The sequence below is a fragment of the Nerophis lumbriciformis genome, linkage group LG06 (assembly GCF_033978685.3).
Source record: "Nerophis lumbriciformis linkage group LG06, RoL_Nlum_v2.1, whole genome shotgun sequence".
Classification (NCBI taxonomy): Eukaryota; Metazoa; Chordata; class Actinopteri; order Syngnathiformes; family Syngnathidae; genus Nerophis; species Nerophis lumbriciformis.
In genome coordinates, this window is record NC_084553.2 from 11,578,451 (window position 1) to 11,598,781 (window position 20,331).

The following is a 20,331-nucleotide window of genomic DNA, read 5'->3' on the forward strand; positions in this document are numbered from 1 at the left end:
AGGGCTGGGCGATAAAACTACACTATATTCCATCCATCCATCTTCTTCCGCTTATCCGAGGTCGGGTCGCGGGGGCAGCAGCCTAAGCAGGGTAGCCCAGACTTCCCTCTCCCCAGCCACTTCGTCCAGCTCTTCCTGTGAGACCCCGAGGCGTTCCCAGGCCAGCCGGGAGACATAGTCTTCCCAACGTGTCCTGGGTCTTCCCCGCGGCCTCCTACTGGTCGGACGTGCCCTAAACACCTCCCTAGGGAGGCGTTCGGGTGGCATCCTGACCAGATGCCCGAACCACCTCATCTGGCTCCTCTCGATGTGGAGGAGCAGCGGCTTTACTTTGAGCTCCTCCCGGATGGCAGAGCTTCTCACCCTATCTCTAAGGGAGAGCCCCGCCACCCGGCGGAGGAAACTCATTTCGGCCGCTTGTACCCGTGATCTTGTCCTTTCGGTCATAACCCAAAGCTCATGACCATAGGTGAGGATGGGAACGTAGATCGACCGGTAAATTGAGAGCTTTGCCTTCCGGCTCAGCTCCTTCTTCACCACAACGGCTCGATACAGCGTCCGCATTACTAAAGACGCCGCACCGATCCGCCTGTCGATCTCACGATCCACTCTTCCCTCACTCGTGAACAAGTTCAAGTACCTCGGATACTTGAACTCCTCCACTTGGGGCAAGATCTCCTCCCCAACCCGGAGATGGCACTCCACCCTTTTCCGGGCGAGAACCATGGACTCGGACTTGGAGGTGCTGATTCTCATCCCAGTCGCTTCACACTCAGCTGCGAACCGATCCAGTGAGAGCTGAAGATCCTGGCCAGATGAAGCCATCAGGACCACATCATCTGCAAAAAGCAGAGACCTAATCCTGCAGCCACCAAACCAGATCCCCTCAACGCCTTGACCGCGCCTAGAAATTCTGTCCATAAAAGTTATGAACAGAATCGGTGACAAAGGGCAGCCTTGGCGGAGTCCAACCCTCACTGGAAACGTGTCCGACTTACTGCCGGCAATGCGGACCAAGCTCTGGCACCGAGCATACAGGGTGCGGACTGCCACAATCAGACAGTCCGATACCCCATACTCTCTGAGCACTCCCCACAGGACTTCCCGAGGGACATGGTCGAATGCCTTCTCCAAGTCCACAAAACACATGTAGACTGGTTGGGCAAACTCCCATGCACCCTCAAGGACCCTGCCGAGAGTATAGAGCTGGTCCACAGTTCCACGACCAGGACGAAAACCACACTGTTCCTCCTGAATCCGAGGTTCGACTATCCGGCGTAGCCTCCTCTCCAGTACACCTGAATAGACCTTACCGGGAAGGCTGAGGAGTGTGATCCCACTATAGTTAGAACACACCCTCCGGTTCCCCTTCTTAAAGAGAGGAACCACCACCCCGGTCTGCCAATCCAGAGGTGCCGCCCCCGATGTCCACGCGATGCTGCAGAGTCTTGTCAACCAAGACAGCCCCACAGCATCCAGAGCCTTAAGGAACTCCGGGCGGATCTCATCTACCCCCGGGGCCTTGCCACCGAGGAGCTTTTTAACTACCTCAGCAACCTCAGCCCCAGAAATAGGAGAGCCCACCACAGACTCCCCAGGCACTGCTTCCTCATAGGAAGATGTGTTGGTGTAATTGAAGAGGTCTTCGAAGTATTCCCTCCACCGATCCACAACATCCGCAGTCGAGGTCAGCAGAACACCATCCTCGCCATACACGGTGTTGATAGTGCACTGCTTCCCCTTCCTGAGGCGGCGGATGGTGGTCCAGAATTGCTTCGAAGCCGTCCGGAAGTCGTTTTCCATGGCTTCCCCGAACTCCTCCCATGTCCGAGTTTTTGCCTCTGCGACCGCTGAAGCTGCACACCGCTTGGCCTGTCGGTACCTGTCCGCTGCCTCAGGAGTCCTATGAGCCAAAAGAACCCGATAAGACTCCTTCTTCAGCTTGACGGCATCCCTCACCGCCGGTGTCCACCAACGGGTTCTAGGATTACCACCACGACAAGAACCTACTACCTTGCGGCCACAGCTCCAATCAGCCGCCTCGACAATAGAGGCGCGGAACATGGTCCATTCGGACTCAATGTCCAGCACCTCCCTCGTGACATGTTCAAAGTTCTTCCGGAGGTGGGAATTGACACTATATTGCCAAAAGTATTTGGCCACCCATCCAAATGATGAGAATCAGGTGTCCTAATCACTTGGCCCGGCCACAGGTGTATAAAATCAAGCATTTAGCCATGGCGACTGTTTCTACAAACATGTGTGAAAGAATGGGCCGCTTTCAGTGATTTCCAGCGTGGAACTGTCATAGGATGCCACCTGTGCAACAAATCCAGTCGTGAAATTTCCTCGCTCCTAAATATTCCAAAGTCAACTGTCGGCTTTATTATAAGAAAATGGAAGACTTTGGGAACAACAGCAACTCAGCCACCAAGTGGTATAGGCCATGTAAACTGACAGAGTTTCATGTCCGTGTGATCATGTTTTGTTTTAGTCATGTTCGGTTTTGTTTTTGGACTTTTTGTGCACTTTTGTTTTGTTTTGTCACCATAGCAACCATTAGTTTTCACCTGTCACGTCACGCACCTGTTTCAGGTTTTGAGTCACGCACCTGTTTTCGTTAATCATGTCTGTAGTATTTAAGTTCATTGTTTTCAGTTTGTCTTTCTGGTGACATCCCGGATTCATACCCCTGTCACACTCTTACCTCTGCGCACTTCATAGTCCATGCCAAGTAAGTTTTTTGTTTATTAATGCCACAGTTAGTGTTTTTGTTTAATTGTTCACAGTTTTTTGCCCACGTGCAAGTCTTTTTGTTTCGTTAGTCAAGTTTGTACTTCCGCCCCTGTGCGCGCCTTTTGTTTGATCCTTTTTTTTTGTAGTTATAGTGTTTAAATAAATCATGTACTCCCCTTCACGCCACGTATGGTCCAAATCTTTTGCACCTCGGGAGAACAAACCTAGCCATAGTCCAAGTCCTGACACAGAGAGGGGTTAGCGGAGGAATTATAATGTGGGGTTGCTTTTCAGGAGTTGGGCTTGGCCCCTTAGTTCCAGTGAAAGGAACTTTGAATGCTCTAGGATACCAAAACATTTTGGACAATTCCATGCTCCCAACCTTGTGGGAACAGTTTGGAGCGTGCCCCTTCCTCTTCCAACATGACAGTGCACCAGTGCACAAAGACATGTATGACAGAGTCTGGGGTAGATGAACTTGACTGGCCTGCACAGAGTCCTGACCTGAACCTTTGGGATGAATTTTCGGAGATTGAGAGCCAGGTTTTCTCGACCAACATCAGTGTGTGACCTCACCAATGCGCTTTTGGAAGATTGGTGGAAAATTCCTATAAACACACTCCGCAACCTTGTGGACAGCCTTCCCAGAAGAGTTGAAGCTGTAATAGCTGCAAAAGGTGGACCCACATCATATTGAACCCTGTGGGTTAGGAATGGGATGGCACTTCAAGTTCATATGTGAGTCAAGGCAGGTGGCCAAATACTTTTGGCAATATAGTTTATATCAAAATATATCGCGATAGTAGGCCTAGGCCGATATTCGGTAAGTTCGTTTACCGGCGATCAATGAAGTCGGTAATTTTATACTACAAATAAACAGTAGTAATGATAACCGCTTTAAAACTCCCGACGGTTAGTCAGGGTTTCTCTTAAAGGGGAACATTATCACAATTTCAGAAGGGTTAAAACCATTAAAAATCAGTTCCCAGTGGCTTATTATATTTTTCTAAGTTTTTTTCAAAATTTTACCCAACACGCAATATCCCTAAAAAAAGCTTCAAAGTGCCTGATTTTAACCACCGTTATATACATCCGTCCATTTTCCTGTGACGTCACATAGTGTTGCCAACACAAACAAACATGGCGCATAGAACAGCAAGCTATAGCGACATTAGCTCGGATTCAGACTCGGATTTCAGCGGCTTAAGCGATTCAACAGATTACGAATGTATTGAAACGGATGGTTGTAGTGTGGAGGCAGGTAGCGAAAACAAAATTGAAGAAGAAACTGAAGCTATTGAGCCATATCGGTTTGAACCGTATGCAAGCGAAACCGACGAAAAGGACACGACAGCCAGCGACACGGGAGAAAGCGAGGACGAATTCGGCGATCGCCTTCTAACCAACGATTGGTATGTGTTTGTTTGGCATTAAAGGAAACTAACAACTATGAACTAGGTTTACAGCATATGAAATACATTTGGCAACAACATGCACTTTGAGAGTGCAGACAGCCCATTTCAGGCGCGCTAAGAACATATATTTTTCCACGATTTCAGCACTCAGGTGAACCATACCTAAATAGACACAAAATACTGCATTACACAAGACTACCCGAATGTACTCGAATGATTGAAAAAAATTAATGTTTTTAAGCTAAATTATTAATAAACACAGTTTATGTATAATAATTTACGTAAAACCGCGAGTAATGAATAAAGTTTTCATCAATTAATATATTCTGTAGACATACCCTCATCCGCTCTCTTTTCCTGAAAGCTGATCTGTCCAGTTTTGGAATTGATGTCAGCATCTGCTTTGAGTGTCGCAGAATATCCACACATTCTTGCCATCTCTGTCGTAGCATAGCTTTCGTCGGTAAAGTGTGCGGAACAAACGACTGACCATTTCGTCGGCTTTCCCCACAGCCTCGTATTTTGAACAAATTTCGTCCAATTTCTTGCCACTTTCGCATCTTTGGGCCACTGGTGCAACTTGAATCCGTCCCTGTTCGTGTTGTTACACCCTCCGACAACACACCGACGAAAGTGAGAAAATGGCGGATTGCTTCCCGATGTGACGTCATCGCTCCGAGAGCGAATAATAGAAAGGCGTTTAATTCACCAAAATTCACCCATTTAGAGTTCGGAAATCGGTTAAAAAAATATATGGTCTTTTTTCTGCAACATCAAGATATATATTGACGCTTACATAGGTCTGGTGATAATGTTCCCCTTTAATGAATGTGGAGCGCCACCAAAACATTTTTACTATAGCCACACCTTAAAAATAAGTTGTTTTTTTTACTCCAATCAATCAAATTCAAGTTATATAATATATTGTAGCCCCCAGAAAAAAAAAATCTGACAAAGTCCGGCGCTATTTTTAACTACTACATGAGTATGCGTATATACATGTATACATACATATGTATACATGTATACATATATATGTATACATGTATATACGTGTATACATACATATGTATACATGTATACATGTGTATGTATTACGGTTGTCCCGATACCAATATTTTAGCACCGGTACCAAAATGTATTTCAATACTTTTCGGTACTTTCCTAAATAAAAAGGACCACAAAAAAAATGTGCATTATTGGCTTTATTTTAACTAAATATCTTAGGGTACATTCAACATATGTTTCTTATTGCAATTGTGTCCTTAAATAAAACAGTAAACATACTAGACAACTTGTCTTTTAGTACACTGCGAAAAGTCAGTGTTCAAAAACAAGAAAAAAAATACAAAAATTAGGGGTATTTTACTTGAACTAAGCAACATTATCTGCCAATATAACAAGAAAATGTGGCTTGTCAAAACTTTCCAAAACAAGTAAAATTAGCTAACTTCAATGAACTCAAAAAATACCTTAAAAAAAGTATATTCTCACTAATAACAAGTGCATTATTCTTGGTAGAAAAAATAAATATGAGACCTCTTTGCTCAATATGTTAAAAAATATTCTTAACTTAAGTAAATGCTAGTGCCATTATCTTGACTTAATGATATGCGCTCGGCATTACTTTTCTTGAAACCAGCAAACTTATACTAAAAACGAATTTATTGTTCTTAATGGAAAGGCAACAAGGCAACCGCTTGTTACTCTCGGGGTCTCCGAGTCGCTCAGGCAAATCATATTGTCTAAAAATGCATTTTTCCATGGATAACATGACATCATCGCATCAAGTGCGTGCTCTTTCAGTCAATTAGTGCGCATATGTAAAGCCCGGCCAAAAAATGTTTGCACATCTGAATGTGCATGAACTATTTCTGTTCAAAATTGTTAGAAATGTCACATCTTAAATGTTTAAATATTAACTTTCACTTTTTATATGAGTATGTATTTTCCATTGTTTCATTGAAAATAAAACAGCAAAGTCCATTTGGCTGTCATTCGTTTTAATTATCAGACACAATTGTGTCAAAGTCATGATTTTTTTTTTCATGCTTGAAATAAGAAATTATTACTTTAAAAAAGTAGTTTTATACTTGTGAGTGTTGATGACACAGCTTTGCAACAGTTGATATTCTAGTTTCAAGCATGTTATACTCAATATAGGTCATAAAATCTCAGCAACAAGCTGTAATATCTTACTGAGATCATTTAGGACCAAAACACTTAAAACAAGTAAAACACTCTCACATAAAATCTGCTTAGTGAGAAGAATTATCTTATCAGACAAAAAATAAGCAAATATCACCATTATTTGAGATATTTAATCTTACTTTGATTTCAGTTTTTGCAGTGTGGAGACTGTTTCTACAAACTTTTGTGAAAGAATGAAAAGTTTACATACACTTGTAAAGAACATAATGTCATGGCTGTCTTGAGTTTCCAATAATTCCTACAACTCTTATTTTTTTGTGATAGAGTGATTGGAGTACATACTTGTTGGTCACAAAAAACATTCACTCCTCTTGACAAAATTGGTGCAGTTCAGCTAAATGTGTTGGTTTTCTGACATGGACTTGTTTCTTCAGCATTGTCCACACGTTTAAGTCAGGACTTGTCACGAGTTACGTTTTTTTGTTCTTTGAGTGCAATAGGAAACATATGTTTATTGTATTGTAAAATGTTCTGTTAAAATAAAGCCAATATGGACATTTTTCGTAGTTCCCCTTTATTTGGAAAAGTATCGAAAAGTATCGAGAATATCAATATACATTTTAGTACCGGTACTAAAATATTGGTATCAGGACTGCATTTGAATGTATTTATATTATTCAGATGTGAATAATGCTGTATAATAGACTGTATTTATAATATTCACAAGTGAATAATGCTGTACAGTAGACTGTATTTATATTATTCACATGTGAATAATGCTGTATAATAGACTGTATTTATATTATTCACATGTGAATAATGCTGTATAATAGACTATATTTATATTATTCACGTGTGAATAATGCTGTATAATATACTGTATTTATATTATTCACATGTGAATAATGCTGTATAATAGACTGTATTTATATTATTCACATGTGAATAATGCTGTATAATAGACTATATTTATATTATTCACATGTGAATAATGCTGTATAATATACTGTATTTATATTATTCACATGTGAATAATGTTGTATAATAGACTGTATTTATATTATTCACATGTGAATTCAGCCCTTTGAGACACTTGTGATTTAGGGCTATATAAATAAACATTGATTGATTGATTGAGTGAGTGAATAATGCTGAATAATAGACTCTATCTATATTATTCACATGTGAATAATGCTGTATAATAGACTGTATTTATAATATTCACAAGTGAATAATGCTGTATAATAGACTGTATTTGTATTATTCACATGTGAATAATGCTGTATAATAGACTGTATTTATATTATTCACATGTGAATAATGCTGTATAATAGACTGTATTTATATTATTCACATGTGAATAATGCTGTATAATAGACTGTATTTATATTGTTCACATGTCAATAATGCTGTATAATAGACTGTATTTATAATATTCACAAGTGAATAATGCTGTATAATAGACTATTTATATTATTCACATGTCAATAATGCTGTATAATAGACTGTATTTATATTATTCACATGTGAACAATGCTGTATAATAGACTGTATTTATATTATTCACATGTGAATAATGCTGTATAATAGACTGTATTTATATTATTCACATGTGAATAATGCTGTATAATAGACTGTATTTGTATTATTCACATGTGAATAATGCTGTATAATAGACTGTATTTATATTATTCACATGTAAAAAAAATACCTAAATGTTTATTGTCTATTGTGAGCAAACTGTGGTGCTGAATTTCCCCCAGGGATCAATAAATTATTTTCTATCATATTCTATTCTATTCTAGGACAACCTTAATTCCATCATAAACTCATGTTAGGAAGCAGGGACCGGCAACAAATGCTATTTTTTTCTATTGGTCAGGGTAGTTTAAATGAGTCTTTTTTTATTATTATTAAATATGCAATCAAAGACACTTTTACTTAATTAAAAATAAATAATTATAGTTATTGTATTTGGTATTTGGTCCAATGCGTTTTTTTGTGCGACACGCTCGTTGAGGTCTTCCTTAGCCCCATTTTGTTTTTGTTTCCGTTTAGCGACTCCAAAGCGAGCCTTCTGCCGTGCGTCATGTGACCTCCTGATGGTTTACGATATATGATGCGATGTTACTTTGTGAGCGATGGACGTCCTTTTTAGAGCAGGCTGTAATCAGGACAGTGAGGAGCTGGGGAGGTTTTAATATGTTTAAATGTCCTTAATTGGGCTCCTAACGCAGCGCGCACACACACACACACACTCACACACACACACACACACACACATTTTCTTGTATTTGTTACCTTCCTGAGACCTCCGAAAAAAGCCTACCTCTTTAAGACCACCCTTTCTAGATATAGAAAGATGTGTATTTACAACATTAATAATATATACATACTATGCAAATATAAAAAAGCTTGTTGTGAAAAGTGAGATGGAATTTCACACAAAAAAAGGTCACAATTTCACAAGTAAAACTTAGAATTTTGGCATTTGTATAATAAAAGTCGTCATTTTACTCAACGCAAGTCAAAATTTTACAAGAAAAACTAAACATTTGTGCAATATTATGATAAAAGTTTCAATTTTACTCAATGACAGTCGCAATTTTACAAGAAAAGCTTATCATTTTGGCAATTTTATGAAAAAAGTCGTAATTATACTCGACAAAAGTCACAATTTTATAAGAAAACTTAAAAACGGTGGTTATATCATAATAATAATCAGAATTTTACTTGGCAGAACAATTTGTGTAAAATTATGACTTTTTGTCACAATTTTTACTGAACTATTATGACTTTTTGTCACAATTTTTACTGAACTATTATGACTTTTTGTCATAATTTTACTCAAGACATTTCACTATTTTACAAGAACAACAAACAAATTGGCGATATTGTGACAAAAGTCAGAATTTAATATGAAAAATGTCACCATTTTGTATTAAAAAGTAATAATTTTACATAAAAAAGCAATCATTTTACGAGAAAATATTGCAATGTTACAGAAACAGAAAAAAATACGAGAATGTGTTCCCAATTTTATAAGAAAAAAGTCGACACATTGTGAGAAAAAGACTGATTTTAGTTATCTATTTTTTGTTGTTGTTGTTTGTAATTGTTTTCTTAATCTTCATTATTTACTTCAAGTTATTACAGTATGTCTCTATATATATATATGTATTTATTTTTTTGTATTAATTCTGGCCAAAGGGGGCGCATTTCAATTTATTACACACACTTGTTATTACATATGTTGACCATAGGGGGAGCACTTCAAATTTTTACACACACTTGTTATTTCATATGTTGACCAGAGGAGGGGCACTTTTTAATACCACCCTCATGTTGATAGATTTCACCACCAGGGGGTGCTAATGAGACATTCTCTATTGGATGCAATGGCTTTCCGTATGGAGACCTAACTTGTTCACCGAGTCCTCATATGGACGGAACTTTTCCTTGTTGATGTCTCAAGAAGGGTATAAATACAAGAACACACACACACACACACACACACACACACACACACACTATAAGTAAAAAGCAGATTGTCTTTTTATTGAATTATAATTAGAAGAGAGAGATTGGATGTTCACTTTGTCCCGGGAGGCCGAGGTCGCCCCTGTTTCAAGTTGCCTTCCCGTCTTTAAGGTGAAGCGGGAGGACCTAGTGTGCGTGTGACAGCACATACACAAACCCTGGCACGCGTCCTTTTGGCACGCGGCAATCACGTTTAAAGCCGACACCTTCTCCAGGCCTTGTAGGAATTAACGTCGCAGAAGTTTTGAGCTGGCCATCGTTCCCGGGGAACATTCCACGGGCTTCCGCGTCGGCGAGGGGTCACAGCGAACCGCCGGCGTAAGCGTGCACCTTGCTCCTTCCGAATGGTCCAATAAGCTTCTTGGCAGGAGAAGAAGCATTTCAGCCAAAAGAGCTTTTTCTTATGCGGAGAGAGCAAAGGGGGGTCCATCTGGCACCAGGAGACCTGGTTTTAAGGAGACCGAGGGCCTGGTGTATGAACAGTTGCCTGGATTTGCCACTAAGCATTGGCGTACGTTCAAATCCAGAAAACAACATTCAACGTCCAAGCGTATTTTCTTTGTGACGCGGTAATCGACGTTCACTAATAAAAAAAAAGGCAAATCCCATTGAAATTAGCCATGTGCTCGGCCCAATCAGGACGCATTATGAGTCAGTGGGAGGAGCTTCTGAACCGGGTTTCCAGGGTTGAGATTGTGGAAAAATTTAAATAAAACAAAAATGGTTGAGTTTTGAAAAGATAAGTCGCTGCAATGATAAGTCAAACTTTAGAAGAGGTGGCTGACTCTGATTACCCCCGAGAAAAATATGATGTAATAATGTGTTCATATAGTAGCCTGCTCACAGCCAGATTGGAATTTCATGTTTCATGAGATAAAGTAGCGCTGCACCCCGTTTTGAAAAGATAAGTAGCTGCAATGATAAGTACAACTTTAAAAGAGGTGGCTGACTCTGATTACCCCCGAGATAAATATAATATAATAATGTGTTCATATAGTAGCCTGCTCACAGCCAGATTGGAGTTTCATGTTTCATGAGATAAAGTAGTGTTGCACCTCGTTTTGAAAAGATAAGTTGCTGCAATGATAAGTAAAACTTTAAAAGAGGTGGCTGACTCTGATTACCCCCGAGATAAATATAATATAATAATGTGTTCATATAGTAGCCTGCTCACAGCCAGATTGGAGTTTCATGTTTCATGAGATAAAGTAGTGTTGCACCTCGTTTTGAAAAGATAAGTCGCTGCAATGATAAGTCAAACTTTAGAAGAAGTGGCTGACTCTGATTACCCCCGAGAAAAATATAATGTAATAATGTGTTCATGTCGTAGCCTGCTCACAGCCAGATTGGAGTTTCATGTTTCATGAGATAAAGTAGTGCTGCAACCCGTTTTGAAAAGATAAGTCGCTGCAATGATAAGTAAAACTTTAGAAGAGGTGGCTGACTCTGAATACCCCCCGAGAAAAATATAATATAATAATGTGTTCATCTAGTAGCCTGCCCACAGCCAGATTGGAGTTTCATGTGAAATCTATGTAATATTTGGTTAACAATGCCAGCATTAAAAAAAGGATGGTTGATTACTCAATTTTTTGTTAGAACACAAGGAAGCTACTTGCGGTACGTGACACAAACATGCCAACGTTAGCATGCTATCATGCTAACATTCGCATGCTAATTTTTTTTAGCCAATTTTGCCGCCCTGCACCTCAGAGTCCTTTAACTTGTTACATGATAAATGCTAACTGTTAGTATGTTAACATTAGCATGGTAGCTTGCTAACATTAGCATGCTGACTTTAGTAGCCAATTTTTCAGCCGTGTAACTTGGTACTTGAAGCATGCTAACTGTTACCATGCTAACATTAGCATGCAGGACTCTATCAAAAAAGACAGTGAGGGGATGTGCGGTAAAAAAAAAATGATAATGTGTTAAATTCACAGATGTTTTATGAAAATGAGAGCGCAAATCCTCTCTAAGCTTTAATTAGAAGGTTGTTTAAAACACACACACACACACATATTCAGTCTAGTCTACCGTACAACTTTTAAAGTGTATTAAATGCTGCAATCATATTTAAAAACCTCATAATCTCTCCCTATAATTAGAATTGGATGCGTAATTGAGAGTGCGAGTCACAGGTCAAGGTGAGTGTTAATTCTAATGCTCGGCACAGCGACTGACCTTCCTCCCTTAGATTAATGAAAACAGCTCAAATACACTTTTATTATTTTTTAGTATCATTACCGTCGTTATTACGGCGCTCAAGACTTGGGAAACAAAATCTGCTTAAGGGATTTTTGTCCCTTACTTTCAGCCCACAGTGAAGAACACAAAAAGTCTGCATTCAGTCTTAGAAACAATGCTATGAAATGCTAATGAAAAGTAGGATGAATGTGGAAATGGTTTAAATGTTGAAATCGTTTAAAGCTGAAATGCTTTGAATGTTGGAATGGTTTGACTGTTGAAGAGTTTGAATTTCCAGGAAAATCTAAATTTGGTTTGGAACTTAGGTGTTAGTTTGAATGTCCAGGATGAGTGGAATGTGTTGACGTTGGAACGGTTTGAATAGGTGGAAAAATGTGGGAATTGTGCAACTTGGAAAAATGTCCCATTCATTTCAATGGGAACTTCCTGGAAATGTGGGAATTTTGGGAATTAAAAAAAAAAAAAAGATTAGGAGCATGAATGTCCTGAATTGGTTGATGTTGGAATTGTTTAAATCGGTCAAGAAATGTTGGAAATAGGGTTAAAAAAAAAAAAAACAGGAATTCCTGGAAATTTGTTGAATGTGTAAAAATGATAGTTTGAATGTCCAGGATGAGTTGAATGTGTAGAAGTTGGAATGGTTTGGATCGGTTAAAACTTTGAAGAATGTCCCATTGAAATTGATATTTCAATGGGAATTTCAGAAGAAATTGGGAATTTCGGGAAAAGCGGGAATTTTTTTTTAAAATGGTAAAAATTTGAATTGTCTGAATGAGTTGAAATGGTTGGTGTTGGAATCGTTTAAATCGGTCAAGAATTGTTGAAGTAGTAATGTTTTTTTCATTGCGAAATTGTATTATGGAATTCCTGGAATTTCGAGAAAACCGAGAATGATTCTATTGCCTGACTAAGAAAAATGTTTTGACAGTGGAACGGTTGAAATGGGATGAAAAAGGGAAAAGGAATAGTCAAACGAAAAAAGGTTGGACATAGGGTAAAAAAAATTTAAAAAAGGAATTCCTGGAAATGTGTTGAATGTGGAAAAATGGTAGTTTGACTGTCCAGGATGAGTTGAATGTGTTGAAGGTGGAATGATTTGAATCGGTTGAAAAATGTGGGAATTGTTGAACTTTGAAGAATGTCCCATTGATTCCAATTGGAATTTCCGAAAAAAAATTGGGAATTTCGGGAAAAGCAGGAATTTTTGGGAACATGGTAAAAATTTGAATTGTCTGAATGAGTTGAAATGATTGGTGTTGGAATCGTTTACATCGGTCAAGAATTGTTGAAGTAGTAATGTTTTTTTCATTGCGAAATTGTATTATGGAATTCCTGGAATTTCGAGAAAACCGAGAATGATTCTAGAGCCTGACTAAGAAAAATGTTTTGACAGTGGAACGGTTGAAATGGGATGAAAAAAGGAAAAGGAATGGTCAAACGAGAAAGGTTGGACATAGGGTAAAAAAAAGAAAAACAGGAATTCCTGGAAATTTGTTGAATGTGGAAAAATAGTAGTTTGACTGTCCAGGATGAGTTGAATGTGTTGAAGGTGGAATGATTTGAATCGGTTGAAAAATGTGGGAATTGTTGAACTTTGAAGAATGTCCCATTGATTCCAATTGGAATTTCCGAAAAAAAATTGGGAATTTCGGGAAAAGTAGGAATTTTTGGGAAAATGGTAAAAAACTTGAACGGTCTGAATGAGTTGAAATGGTTGGTGTTGAATTTTCAAATCGGTGGAGAAATGTATAAGTAGTAACATGTTTAGTTGAGAAATGGTATTACGGAATTCCTGGAATTTCGGGAAAACCGGGAATTTTTCCAGTTCACAACTTTTTTTTTGTTTTCCTGATTAAGAGTAATGTTTTGACAGTTGAACGGTTGAAATGTGTTGAAAAATGTGGAAGTAGTAGTCGCCAGAAAAAAGGTTGTAAACAGGGCTTTCAAAAAGCAGGAATTCTGGAAAATCCTGGAATTTTTTTTAACTTGGAAAAATAATAGTTTTAATTTTCAGGATGGTGGAATGTGTTAAAGGTAGAACGGTTTGAATCGGTTGAAAAATGTGGAAATGGTGAAAGTTTGAAAAATGGCCAATTCATTTTAGAAGTAGTCAAACGCAAAAAGTTGGAAGTAGGGTTAAAAAAAAAAACAGGAATTCCTGGAAATTTTTTGAATGCGAAAAAATGATAGTTTGAATGTCCAGGATGAGTTGAATGTGGAACAGTTTGAATCGGTTGAAAAATGTGGGAATTGTTGAACTTTGAAGAATGTCCCATTGATTTGAGAGGGAATTTCAGAAAAAAATTAGAATTTCGGGAAAAGCGGGAATTTTGGAGAAAATGGTAAAAAACCTGAATATTCTAAATGAGTTGAAATGGTTTGCGTTGAATTTTTTTAAATCGGCCGAGAAATGTTGAAGTAGTAACATGTTGAATTGAGAAATAGTATTACGGAATTCCTAGAATTTCGGGAAAACCGGGAATTTTTCCAGTTCAAAAAACAACTTTGTTTTTCGTCCTAATTAAGAGGAATGTTTTGACGGTGGAATGGTTGAAATGCGTTGAAAAATGTGGAAGGAGTATTGAGCAGAAAAAAGGGTGGAAATATAGTGTTGGAAAAGCAGGAATTCTGGAAAATCCTGGAATTTTTTTGAACTTGGAAAAATTATAGTTTGAATTTCCAGAATGGCGGAATGTGTTAAAGGTAAAACGGTTTGAATAGATTCAAAAATGTGGAAATGGTGAAAGTTTGAAAAATGGCCAATTCATTTAAGGAGTAGTCAAACGCAAAAAGTTGGAAATAGGGTTAAAAAAAAAAAACAGGAATTCCTGGAAATTTGTTGAATGCGGAAAAATTATAGCTTGAATGTCCAGGATGAGTTGAATGTGGAACAGTTTGAATCGGTTGAAAAATGTGGGAATTGTTGAACTTTGAAGAATGTCCCATTGATTTGAGAGGGAATTTCAGAAAAAAATTAGAATTTCGGGAAAAGCGGGAATTTTGGAGAAAATGGTACAAAAACTTGAATATTCTAAATGAGTTGAAATGGTTAGCGTTGATTTTTTTTTTAATCGGCCGAGAAATGTTGAAGCAGTAACATGTTGAATTGAGAAACAGTATTACGGAATTCCTGGAATTTCGGGAAAACCGGGAATTTTTCCAGTTCAAAAAACAACTTTGTTTTTCGTCCTAATTAAGAGGAATGTTTTGACGGTGGAATGGTTGAAATGTGTTGAAAAATGTGGAAGGAGTATTGTCCAGAAAAAAAAATGTGGAAATATAGTGTTGGAAAAGCAGGAATTCTGGAAAATCCTGGAATTTTTTTGAACTTGGAAAAATTATAGTTTGAATTTCCAGAATGGTGGAATGTGTTAAAGGTAAAACGGTTTGAAAAGATTTAAAAATGTGGAAATGAGGAAAGTTAGAAAAAAAAAAAAAATCATTTTCAATGGGAAAAATGCCTGGAATTCTGAGAAATCTGGGAAATTAGGGAATATGTTAAGGGAAAGCGAATCTCAATTCTCAGTAAATTCACCAAAACTTCACCGTGAAGTTATTGAGTCATTGGAGAGATGGCTTCCGTGAGCGAGTGGGTCCATGACGATGACTTCTGTTTTGTTTGATCAGCCGTTTTACTGCCGTGTTACAGACACTGTTTGGAAACAATTAAGGTATGTAAATAAACATTTACAGAATATTGTCCGGTGTGGCTAATATATGGAAAAATATTTATTTTCCCTCTAAATTCTTAGTGGGTGTGGCTAATATACCAGTGGAAAATATGTTATTTGCGTTATGACCGTCAGAGAAGAAAATGCCATAAATTATCCAGACCGTTTAATAGGCCGCAGGGTTCAAAGCGTAGGGGGGGGGGGGAGCTCTGTTTCCCCCCTTCCTTTTTGTGACATGGTGAAACATGATCACGTTTGATAAAAGTTAGTTTGAAAGAAATAAATAGTTGTGGGGTGTAATATCTCACCAACTGTGCAGCTGTGAAGCTATCAGGTGATCACTCCACCAGGGTCAAGATGACGGCGTGATCCCGTGAAGAGGCGAGGAGCGCCGACGAGGACACTCAGCGGCCATTAGCGCCACCTTGTTGAGGCCCACTTGGAGCGCGCGGTGCTCATGTCCGGGTCCCCCGCGGGGTCACCTGTGCCAGATCTTCACCCGGACGATTGCCTCAACGAGGACGTTTAACTGTAATACCGAGGCCTACTACGCTACTGTGTTTTAATGGTTGGTCCTTGGAGAGCCGAGTGTCTCCTGAGGTGGTGCTTGGTGAAAAATGTTTGACTACATTACCCAGAGGGCCTTGCACCGTAGACAGGAACAGGAAGTAGTAAAATTGCAGGTGTACCTAATGAAGTGGCCCAAAATAACTTCATGGAGGCTGGCGTGCTAGCAGGCTAACATTAGCATGCTAAAAAAAAATGTTTTCGCTCATTTTGTCGCCCTACACCTCAGAGTCATACAACTTGGTATGTGTCACATGCGAACTATAAACATGCCAACGTTAGCATGCTATCATGCTAACATTCGAATGCTAACTTTTTTAAGGCAATTTTGCCGCCCCACACCTCAGAGTCCTTTAACTTGGTACGTGACAAATGCTAACTGTTAGTATGTTAACGTTAGCATGGTAGCATGCTAACATTAGCATGCTAACTTTTTTTGTTGTTGCCATTTTTGCCGCCCCACACCTCAGAGTTCTTTAACTTGGTACGTGACAAATGCTAACTATTAGTATGTTCACATTAGCATGCTAACTTTTTTGTCTGCTCATTTTGCCGCCCTACACCTCAGAGTCATACAACTTGGTATGTGTCACATGCTAACAATAAACATGCTGACATTAGCATACTAGCATGGTAACGTTCGCATGCTAGCTTTTTTTTAGGTAATTTTGCCGCCCCACACCTCAGAGTCCTTTAACTTGGCACGTGATAAATGCTAGCAGTTAGTATGTTAACGTTAGCATGCTAACATTAGCATGCTAACATTAGCTAACATTAGCATGCTGACTTTTTTTCACTCATTTTGCCGCCCTACACCTCAGAGTCATATAACTTGGTATGTGTCACATGCTAACTATAAACATCCCAACCTTAGCATGCTATCATGCTTACATTCGCATGCTAAATTTTTTTAGGCAATTTTACCGCCCCATACCTCAGAGTACTTTAACTTTGTACGTGACAAATGCTAACTGTTACTATGTTAACATTAGCATGGTAGCATGCTAACTTCTTTTTCATTCATTTTGCCACCCTACACCTCAGAGTTTTACAACTTGGTATGTGTCACATGCTAACTATAAACATGCCGACGTTAGCATGCTATCATGCTAACGTTCGCATGCTAACTTTTTTTTTAGGCACTTTTGCCGCCCCACACCTCAGAGTCCTTTGACTTTGTACGTGACAAATGTTAACTGTTAGTATGTTAACTTTAGCATGGTAGCATGCTAGCTTTATTTTCGCTCATTTTGCCGCCCTTCACCTCAGAGTCATACAACTTGGTATGTGGCACACGCGAAATATAAACATAACGACATTAGCATGCTAACTTTTTTTAGGCAATTTTGCCGCCCCACACCTCAGAGTCTTTTAACTTTGTACATGACAAATGCCAACTGTTAGTATGTTAACGTTAGCATGGTAGCATGCTAACATTAGTATGATAGCTATAAACATGCCAACGCTAGCATGCTATCATGCTTACATTCGCATGATACATTTTTTTAGGCAATTTTGCCACCCCATACCTCAGAGTACTTTAACTTTGTACGTGACAAATGCTAACTGTTACTATGTTAACATTAGCATGGTAGCATGCTAACTTCTTTTTCACTCATTTTGCCACCCTACACCTCAGAGTTTTACAACTTGGTATGTGTCACATGCTAACTATAAACATGCCGACGTTAGCATGCTATCATGCTAACGTTCGCATGCTAACTTTTTTTAGGCACTTTTGCCGCCCCACACCTCAGAGTCCTTTAACTTTGTACGTGACAAATGTTAACTGTTAGTATGTTAACTTTAGCATGGTAGCATGCTAGCTTTATTTTCGCTCATTTTGCCGCCCTACACCTCAGAGTCATACAACTTGGTATGTGGCACACGCAAAATATAAACATAACGACGTTAGCATGCTAGCATGCTAACATTAGCATGCTAACTTTTTTTAGGCAATTTTGCCGCCCCATACCTCAGAGTCCTTTAACTTTGTACATGACAAATGCCAACTGTTACTATGTTAACGTTAGCATGGTAGCACGCTAACATTAGTATAATAACTATAAACATGCCAACATTAGCATGCTATCATGCTTACATTCGCATGCTAGCTTTTTTTAGGCAATTTTGCCGCCCCATACCTCAGAGTCCTTTAACTTTGTACGTGACAAATGCTAACTGTTACTATGTTAACATTAGCATGGTAGCATGCTAGCTTTTTTTTCGCTCATTTTGCCGCCCTTCACCTCCGAGTCATACAACTTGGTATGTGTCACATGCTAAATAAACATGCCGACTTTTTAAGGCAATTTTGCTGCTCCACACCTCCGAGTCCTTTAACTTTGTATGTGACAATTGCTAACTGTTACTATGTTAATGTTAGAATGGTAGAATGCTTATATTTGCATGCTAACTTTTTTTTAGGCAATTTTGCCGTCCCACACCTCTAGAGTCCTTTAACTTGGTACATGACAAATACTAATTGTTAATATGTTAACGTTAGCATGCTAACTTTTTTTTTTCACTCATTTTCCGCCCTACACCTCAGAGTCATATAACTTGGTATGTGTCGCATGCTAACCATAAACATGCCGACATTAGCATGCTAGCATGCTATCATACTAACATTCGCATGCTAACTTTTTTTTGCCATTTTTGCCGCCCCACACCTCAGAGTCCTTTAACTTGGCACGTGACAAATGCTAACTGTTAGTATGTTATTGTTAGCATGCTAACATTAGCATGCTGACTTTTTTTCACTCATTTGGCCGCCCTACACCTCAGAGTCATATAACTTGGTATGTGTCACATGCTAACTATAAACATGCCGACGTTAGCATGCTATCATGCTAACGTTCGCATGCTAACTTTTTTTTAGGCAATTTTGCCACCCCGCACCTCAGAGTCTTTTAACTTTGTACGTGACAAATGCTAAATGTTAGTATGTTAACATTAGCATGGTAGCATGCTAACTTTTTTTTCCGCTCATTTTGCCGCCCTACACCTCAGAGTCATACAACTTGATATGTGGCACATGCTACTATAAACATGCCGACTTTTTAAGGCAATTTTGCTGCTCCACACCTCCGAGTCCTTTAACTTTGTATGTGACAAATGTTAACTGTTACTATGTTAATGTTAGAATGGTAGCATGCTTATATTTGCATGCTAACTTTTTTTTAGGCAATTTTGCCGCCCCACACCTCAAGAGTCCTTTAACGTGGTACGTGACAAATGCTAATTGTTAATATGTTAACGTTAGCATGGTAGCATGCTAACTTTTTTTCCACTCATTTTCCGCCCTACACCTCAGAGTCATATAACTTGGTATGTGTCACATGCTAACCATAAACATGCCAACGTTAGCATGCTAGCATGCTATCATACTAACATTCGCATGCTAACTTTTTTTTTGCCATTTTTGCCGCCCCACACCTCAGAGCCCTTTAACTTGGCACGTGACAAATGCTAACTGTTAGTATGTTAACGTTAGCATGCGAACATTAGCATGCTGACTTTTTTTCACTCATTTTGCCACCCTACACCTCAGAGTCATATAACTTGGTATGTGTCACATGCTAACTATAAACATGCCGACGTTAGCATGCTATCATGCTAACGTTTGCATGCTAACTTTTTTTTAGGCAATTTTGCCGCCCCACACCTCAGAGTCTTTTAACTTGGTACGTGACAAATGCTCACTGTTACTATGTTAACATTAGCATGGTAGCATGCTAACTTTTTTTTCCTCTCATTTTGCCGCCCTACACCTCAGAGTCATACAACTTGGTATGTGGCACATGCTAACTATAAACATGTCGACGTTAGCATGCTATCATGCTAACGTTCGCATGCTAACTTTTTTTCAGGCAATTTTGCTGCCCCACACCTCAGAATCCTTTAACTTTGTACGTGACAAATGCTAACTGTTACTATGTTAACGTTAGCGTGGTAGCATGCTAACTTTTTTTCTCCTCATTTTTCCGCCCTACATCTCAGAGTCATACAACTTGGTATGGGTCACATGCTAACTATAAACA